Here is a 7,487-nt window from a genome sequence, read left to right on the forward strand (position 1 = left end):
GTGGGAATTGAACCCACAACCCTGGTGTTGCAAACACCATGCACTACCAACTGAGCCACACAGGATCATCTGTAGCCTAAGGAACTGCATGCTTTCCCGATGAGTCCCGAAGAGAACGTGTCATCGCGTGACTCCAAGTTTACTTCAATATGACGGTTATTATATCGATATTTGCGCATAAAAGCATTTCCACCGACATTTCTCTCATAATTCATTTTACCATCCCAAAAATATCCCACCTCGTCTAGCATATTTTGTTTTGTCAACATTTGGAAAGTTTACCGAAAAATGTTCTGTTTCCATCAGGCCTGTCATTTTTTATGTACTTTACTCGCATAAAAAGGTTGGATGGAAACCGGGTTAGTGTTTCCCTATCTGTCCACTACTGTGTGTGTGTGTGTGTGTGTGTGTGTGTGTGTGTGTGTGTGTGACTGATAGCACACCTTATGCATGCAAGGATGGGCAAAAATTCACAGTCTCATGGCAGAATTAGACGTTCATCCATGTTTCTCAAACATCAAATTTCTAAGTTGTTGCAAAGTCAAATTTAAAAGTGTTTAAGGTTAAGTTTAGGCATTAACTCCACATGTTTAAGGTTAGGCATTAACTCCAAAATGGTTAAGGTAAGGGTTATGGTTAAGGTAAGGGTTATGGGTTGCGATAGGCTTAAAACATTTTCTCAGAAGCAAATGTATATTGCTGGATTTGAACTTGAAACTCTTTGAATCAGAAACAGCTGCTAACACCTATCCACCATTCCCTGTGCTCTAGCAAACCTGAAACATAATTGAACATAACTGCGCTCACTGTTGCCCCTAGCATCGGATTCCACATCCTCAGACATGGATGGAGATATACTGAATTGTATCACGGGTGACCTGGCTGCAAAAATTACAAAATACAATTACAAAATATATAACCATAACGATCAATGTATCAAAATAAACTACAAAATTCTTGTACTTTGAAATGCATTTAATTTTCTATTTTAAAATACAGAAATACATTTGCAAGTAGCCTCCCTGAACAGCAACAACATTCTAAGTAACGGTTAAATACATTTATATTTAGTTCATTTAGCAGATGCTCAGTGGCGATTTCAGCATGTAAATCTTGGTGGGGCAAAATAAATAGAAAGTGGGATGCATGCCAACAAAGCCACTACACAACACAACACTAAACAATACATTAATTGCACTATAACAGTGACAAACGGTGCACACAATCTGTTAGGGCCTACATAAAACTGTCCCAACATCTTACCACTACTACACCTAGTTTTCAGCATAGCCTTGTCAGGCAGCGAAACAGTTCATTCAGCCTCATTTACTGCCTTTAAAAAAACATAGCTGATATAGCTGACTTGCTTAAACAACTGTGGTTTCTAATGACAATTGAAATGTACAAACTATGCCATTAGGGGACGACAAGCGGATAAGAGGCAATCCGTAATTTCGATTAAGATATTAATGTGCTAGCTAGAACGGATGTAGTCAATATAACTATTTGTTCAGCACCTTTGAAATGTACAGCGACAGAATTCAGAACATGGGCTGTTCTTACAGTGTTCTCCCTGTACACCAAGTCAGAAACATAGGATAAATAAAGGGGGCATATAAGCAGACCATGAAAGCTCTTACAATAATCAATGATTACATTTCTTTAAAACAGGTTATAGGCTACATGTGCACCACCAAGTCAGAACAGTATTAAGAGGGGTAAATAGACCAAATTATTATGGTGAGGCACATGGGCTACTAACAGCTTACTACACAACATACACTTAGTATTACTTTCTTAGCTACAGTACACATATATCCCTGGCATATTACATAATTTATGCAGCAGCATACAATACTTTTTTGGACTCACCTTGTTGTGCTGTGCTCATTTGAACAAGAAGGTGGCGTGGCGGTCCTTCGTGAGCAAATTTTGTCATCAAAGTCTGGCATTCTCTGGATTTGTGGTGCTTTCCAAACAATTGGGAACTCTGGAAAAACAAGGTTGAATCATGATGACGTCAGGGCGTAGCTCTAGAAAGAAGCCAGATTTACAACTCCGAGTTGGATGACCATTCAAAACGTATTTTCCCAGTCAGAGCTCTTTTAATCCCGACTTCCCAGTTGTCTTGAACTCACTGAAGCCAAGTTTTCGCAGTTCCGAGTTAACCAGTTGTTTTGAGTTCGGCACAAATCATGCTTCATTGACAGCATGGCCAATGTTGAATGTTTATCATTTTAAGAGCCTCTTAATCCCAGATTTGGGCCCACACAGCCACTCCACTGAATAGCAGGCTAGTGATTGCTTTGCAGTGCTTGCAGTTAGCCACTGTCACTGATTCCTTCCAAACCACTCATTGTTGAATTTGCGATGTCCAACTTGTGTAATGTTGATGTCCAATAGCCGATGAGCACCAATATGTTTTATCTATAATTTATCTTCATTATTTATCTTCATATGACAAGGATTAAAAAGGATTTGCCAGTAGATTGTCGACTTGATTCATGATGATGACTGCTAGCTAAGATTTTGAAAGTATGATGTTGACATCAGTCCAATCAAAGCTACTTTAGATATAACGGGATTTGACATCATGTTATCTGTGGCCAATGACCTTGAGCCTTCTTGGTTGGGCACTTCTGATGTAACTCGATGGCAACACCCAAGGGGTTAGAATTTTCAGCTGACGTAGTATCCCCATGTGTGACAGAACACTGAGCCAATCATGGTGCAATGCTCCATATTTTCTGCTGGCTTGCCCCACCACCACAGAAAGCACTGAGCTAGGCTGAAACACCTGCATTTTGGAGCTGCCTTACTCAAGAAACAAAGAATATGTTTGTATGCAGCTTTATTAACTCAATGATATATATTTTTTTACATTGTTTGCAAACTGATATGTGACACGTATTAATGCCAAAAAAACATGCAAAACAGGCAACCCATTTTTTGTTTGCTAAAAATGTGGGGCTCTGCCCCACCTGCCCTGAATGATGGGTCACCACTGCTCTTATCACACCATAGTGCCATCAGATTTCTGATACCAATGCAGGATGAAAGGGGGCCACAAATTTGTGAAACACTATAAAAATGGTATAGAAAAGTATTTTGTATTTTGAAAATACATATTAAAGCTCTCAAGTATCTTGTTACACAATACATTGGAGTGTTGTTCAGCCTAGTGTAATACAAATTACAAAATACATATTTCAAATACATGTAACAGAAATACTGCCCATCTCTGCATGCATGGCAGTCCTGTTCAGAGCCTGAGGGGGAAATCACTGCATCTCATCTGGTTGATTTACAGTCATAACCCCCCCCCCCATCTGTCACCCAAAACAACTGAGAGAGGAACATGACAAACTAGTGAGAGGCTCTACAGCATCCAACCATGACCTAGTACCTCGTCCCGTCACCTCTAATGTCGCCACAGTCCCTCACACTCCAAAGCCAATGATGTGTGAGAAAACCTGACTTGCTGCACAATAACAAAATGCTTCGGTCTCCCTTCCCCTCGTCGATAATAAGGCCCCAAATGAATGGTGTTGATGGGGGGTCGGTGGTTTTTGGCCAGCTGACATACCGGAATTCATTTTGCTCTTATTTTATCCAACAAGTCTTTGTTTTCTGTCCAATAGCTGCCCTGACAGATGTCCTTTCTGGTATATTCTGACACTTTCACTGGTTTGTTGTTGGGTTTAGCGGCTGTTGATCTTCCTGTGTGAAGGGGGACCCCAGAGAGGGGGCAGGGGGCATCTGGGGTGGCGTGGGGATAAGGGTCACAGCACTCGACGGAGTGTCTGACTCAAACCTCCTCGTCCAGATGGTCACTGTCTGCCAGGATGAGGGACAAAGCTGACCCCCCTGATCCCCCTCTACACATAAGCACAATACAAACACACATAAACACACAAACACACAAGCCTACACGCACACACACTGTCCCCACAGGACCCCATATGGACAGTACATACTTTGATATGACAGGATCTTTTTTAACAACTTCCTTTTACCTATTACAATAAAACGTAGTTGGCTTTAAAACCTTCTGAGCCGTATGTGGGGAATTTTGGGAGCCATATGTTCTTTTGTTGTCCATCCCATTGTTGGCAAACATAGCCAGTGAGATGGCAGAGAGAGGGCTGTGTTGGACGAGTCCTGCCCAAGACTCCTTCTTCCTCCTGATGAACTTGTAACGGTCTGTGAACCCCCAGAGCCATGGACAGATGGAGACTCTCCTCTTCTTCTCCTCCTCTTCTCCTCCTCCTCTCCGTAGTCTCTCCAAGTCAGACCCGAGCCTCCTGCGCAGCTTCTTGAAGGAAATGTGGCATCTCGGAAAAGAGACAATTTTGGAATTTGGTGGTTTTCCCAAAATATTTATCTTGTTTTGAGCTGCCTTCTGTGAACTCTTCGCCAATGGGACAGAAAGACTTTCTTCAGTCACCATGCAATAAAGACTATGGACTCAAACAAACAAAATCAATCAAACTTGCATTGCAGTAGTAAGCCATAATGTACATCAATGTGTACATGTACATTATCAAATAATTAACGCACACTTCCAGTGGCTCATGTCTTCTCATACGGCTATTCTCTCATAACATACACCCTGTGGTTTATTAGTCTGTTGTTCACATAAAAGCTTCGAGTCAATGGACCCAAAACTTAGCCTAATATACTGTACATATGAAGTTGCAGACTTGTTGCAGCAAGACAGCATGCCGTAGCAGTCTGAAGCCCTCTGATAATGTTAGGAGGCCCTGTTTCCAATAAAAAAGGATGCCGCCAGTAAGGGGAACACATCCCTTAAAATCTACTTTATTTCCATCTGTGAACGATGGAAAAACGTTCAGCTCCGATGAGCAAGGCACAAAAGCGCTCCCCTGTTCAGCCCAGCACTAAAAGCCAATTAGCGTTTCCAATATTCCGCTGTCGTACCGCCACGTCTGCCTACGATTAAATGCAATCTTCACCCAGGTAGTGTGTTATTAGACCAGCCCGCCTCCTCTTCTCCACTCCCTCCCTCCATCAGCTTCTCTTTAATGGCTTCTGGGGAGGACAATAGAAAAAGAAATAGTGCAACTTCGTAGATAATCGTCATGGCAATCACAAAGGTAATAATGAAGTTGACCTGAAATAGCCCGCGGGGCACCTTCATGTGCCTAAAATAGACAGCACAGTGTATGATGTATATTTTCTAATCATGGTCGTTGTCTGTGCATGGTTTTTGTGCTTCTGTCATGTCTAAAACAGCCCCTTTTACCATATTGACCACTTGAAGGAGAACAGATTATGTTTATCTTCAATTAGACCTAATACAAACTGGGAGAAATCGATGGCTAATGGATGGATTAGGGTGTGTGACAGTACATTGATAATAATAGGCTTTTTACCCTTTAGCCTATAAACAACACTTACCAATTCATACACATTGTTCAGGTGTAAATACTGAGAAAGAAAAACATTGAGATTATTCAATATTTATTTTAAAATGAACCTTTGTACTGATTAAATACTTTTTCAAATATATTATCAGTAAGTATTAGTAGCTTTAGTATTCTTAATAGTCATATTTTTTAGTTTTTTTCAGAACCCATCTGAAGCATTGGGGAATCAAGAACAGATTGAATGACTATTTGATCCACTGACAAAGACGGTTTCTTCTAAACAACCACTTCAGTGACTAGTGACAGGACAGTGTTTTGTACATCTCAGGGACAGAAACTGTATGTATTGGAGACAAAAATATGTTTTTGTTACACCAAGGCCACCCAACACAAATATGCTTCCTTTGGGACTTACTTTGATGAAAACGTGGCTCACACTCTTCCATCCTCCTACAGTAAAATTGCATTGCCTTGACCGAGCTCAGAGAATCACTGATGTGTGGGTCTGTGCATGTTGAAGTTTTGTCTGTGTATATATGAGCGCACAACACACGGAAAAAACAAACCGCTTTCTTCCTTTCACCAAGCCACTTCACCTCTCCTTCAGCAAACCCCAGAAGTACAACTCTTATCCACCATCTGCATAGAGTGCATGACATAACATGATCTGGTCTTGTCAAGTATCTCTATGTAGTTTTTTTGCTTTTTGTCTTTCATTCTTCTACATCTGCAAAGAATGTTCTAAACACTCAGTCCAATGAGCAACAGGAACAACCCAACATTCTATTTCAGAACATTGTTGCCATGACAAACAATTTACTATTTACCAAGGATAATTAACTTGGTTGCCGAGACAAGAACGATAGTTGTTGTCCAGGCATACAGCATAGGAGGTTGTGGCACCTTAATTGAGGAAGAGTCAATCTCTCACAATCAGTGGAATGGTATCAAATACATCAAACACATGGTTTCCATATGTTTGATGTTGCTCCATTTGCTCAGCTACAGCCATTATCATGAACCTTCCTCCCCTCAGCAGCCTCCACTGGCATACAGGAACAATCTCCGCTGATAGTGGGAAGGGGGGACAAGAGATGGACAAAAGAAAACATTGATAACAAGGGAGAAATAGTTTGAATTAGTAGCAGAGCTAGGGTTGACACAGATCAGAGTCAAAGTCACCATGCCTGATGTGCAAGAGCGAGGGTTAAGGGGAAGCAAGGAGAAAATTACCACACAGCAAATTAACTAGGTCGAGTGGGATTAAAAATAATGTTTGTGAAACTAATTTGCACTTACTGTAGCATTAAATTAAGGTTGCTTTGGAACAGTTGGTTCAATTTTCAGAAGACCATCAGGACTTTTGAAAATTTAATGAGGATCCAAATTGCCTCTTTCTCTCCCGTCCACCCCCGTATTTATGACACTCGACGCTGTCTCTCTGTGCTAAGGACCAAAGAGCCATACGCCTTCCGCATATAATCACAAACACACATACACACTCCCACAGACATACACACAGAGGCAAGTGTGCACACATACCCACGGTTGCAGACATACCCACGGTCGCACACGCACGCACACACACACACACACCCTGTCATCAGAGGTGGAGGGGGGGACAGGGCTTAGGTTACAGTAGATAATAACTGTGCCTGTGCCCAGTGACGAGAGGTATCAATGGGTTCTGAAAATCAAAATTATTTATTCTTAGATAATTCCTCATAATTCCTCATTCCTCTAAGAAGAGCACAAAGACACATTTTTGTAAAGGGTACACTTTGTTAATAGATGGGTACCGGTATGCAGAATAAATATTATGTCAATCATGTGGCGAGAGTCAACGCAGTATAGTCATTTTACATACAATATCCCAATAATCTCTCTGTAGAGAACCATCTGTGAAACACACTGGATTCATTAGAGGTCAGAGGTCATTGTAGGGTCAAAGAGATGAGATGACCTTTCAACTCTGCTTGACTTTGAGGTCAAATCAAATCCCAGGAGCGATTAATATAGCCAATCAGCTTTAGATCAGTTAGCCGATCAGCATGTTTAGAAATCAAATCATGTTAGAGTGCATACATCCCCTTTTGG

General features: G+C 41.2%; 1 long non-coding RNA gene across 1 annotated transcript; it reads right to left on the reverse strand.

Annotated features, from left to right (window-relative positions):
* Nucleotides 1-4,976: 4,976 nt before the first annotated feature.
* LOC123729522 (uncharacterized) lies at nucleotides 4,977-6,106 on the reverse strand. Its single transcript, XR_006761163.1, has 3 exons — nucleotides 5,806-6,106; nucleotides 5,422-5,451; nucleotides 4,977-5,052 (listed from the first exon to the last, which is right to left on the reverse strand). It is a non-coding gene; the product is annotated as an uncharacterized lncRNA (long non-coding RNA).
* Between the last annotated feature and the right edge of the window lie 1,381 nt (nucleotides 6,107-7,487).

The sequence above is a fragment of the Salmo salar genome, chromosome ssa21 (genome assembly GCF_905237065.1).
Source record: "Salmo salar chromosome ssa21, Ssal_v3.1, whole genome shotgun sequence".
Classification (NCBI taxonomy): Eukaryota; Metazoa; Chordata; class Actinopteri; order Salmoniformes; family Salmonidae; genus Salmo; species Salmo salar.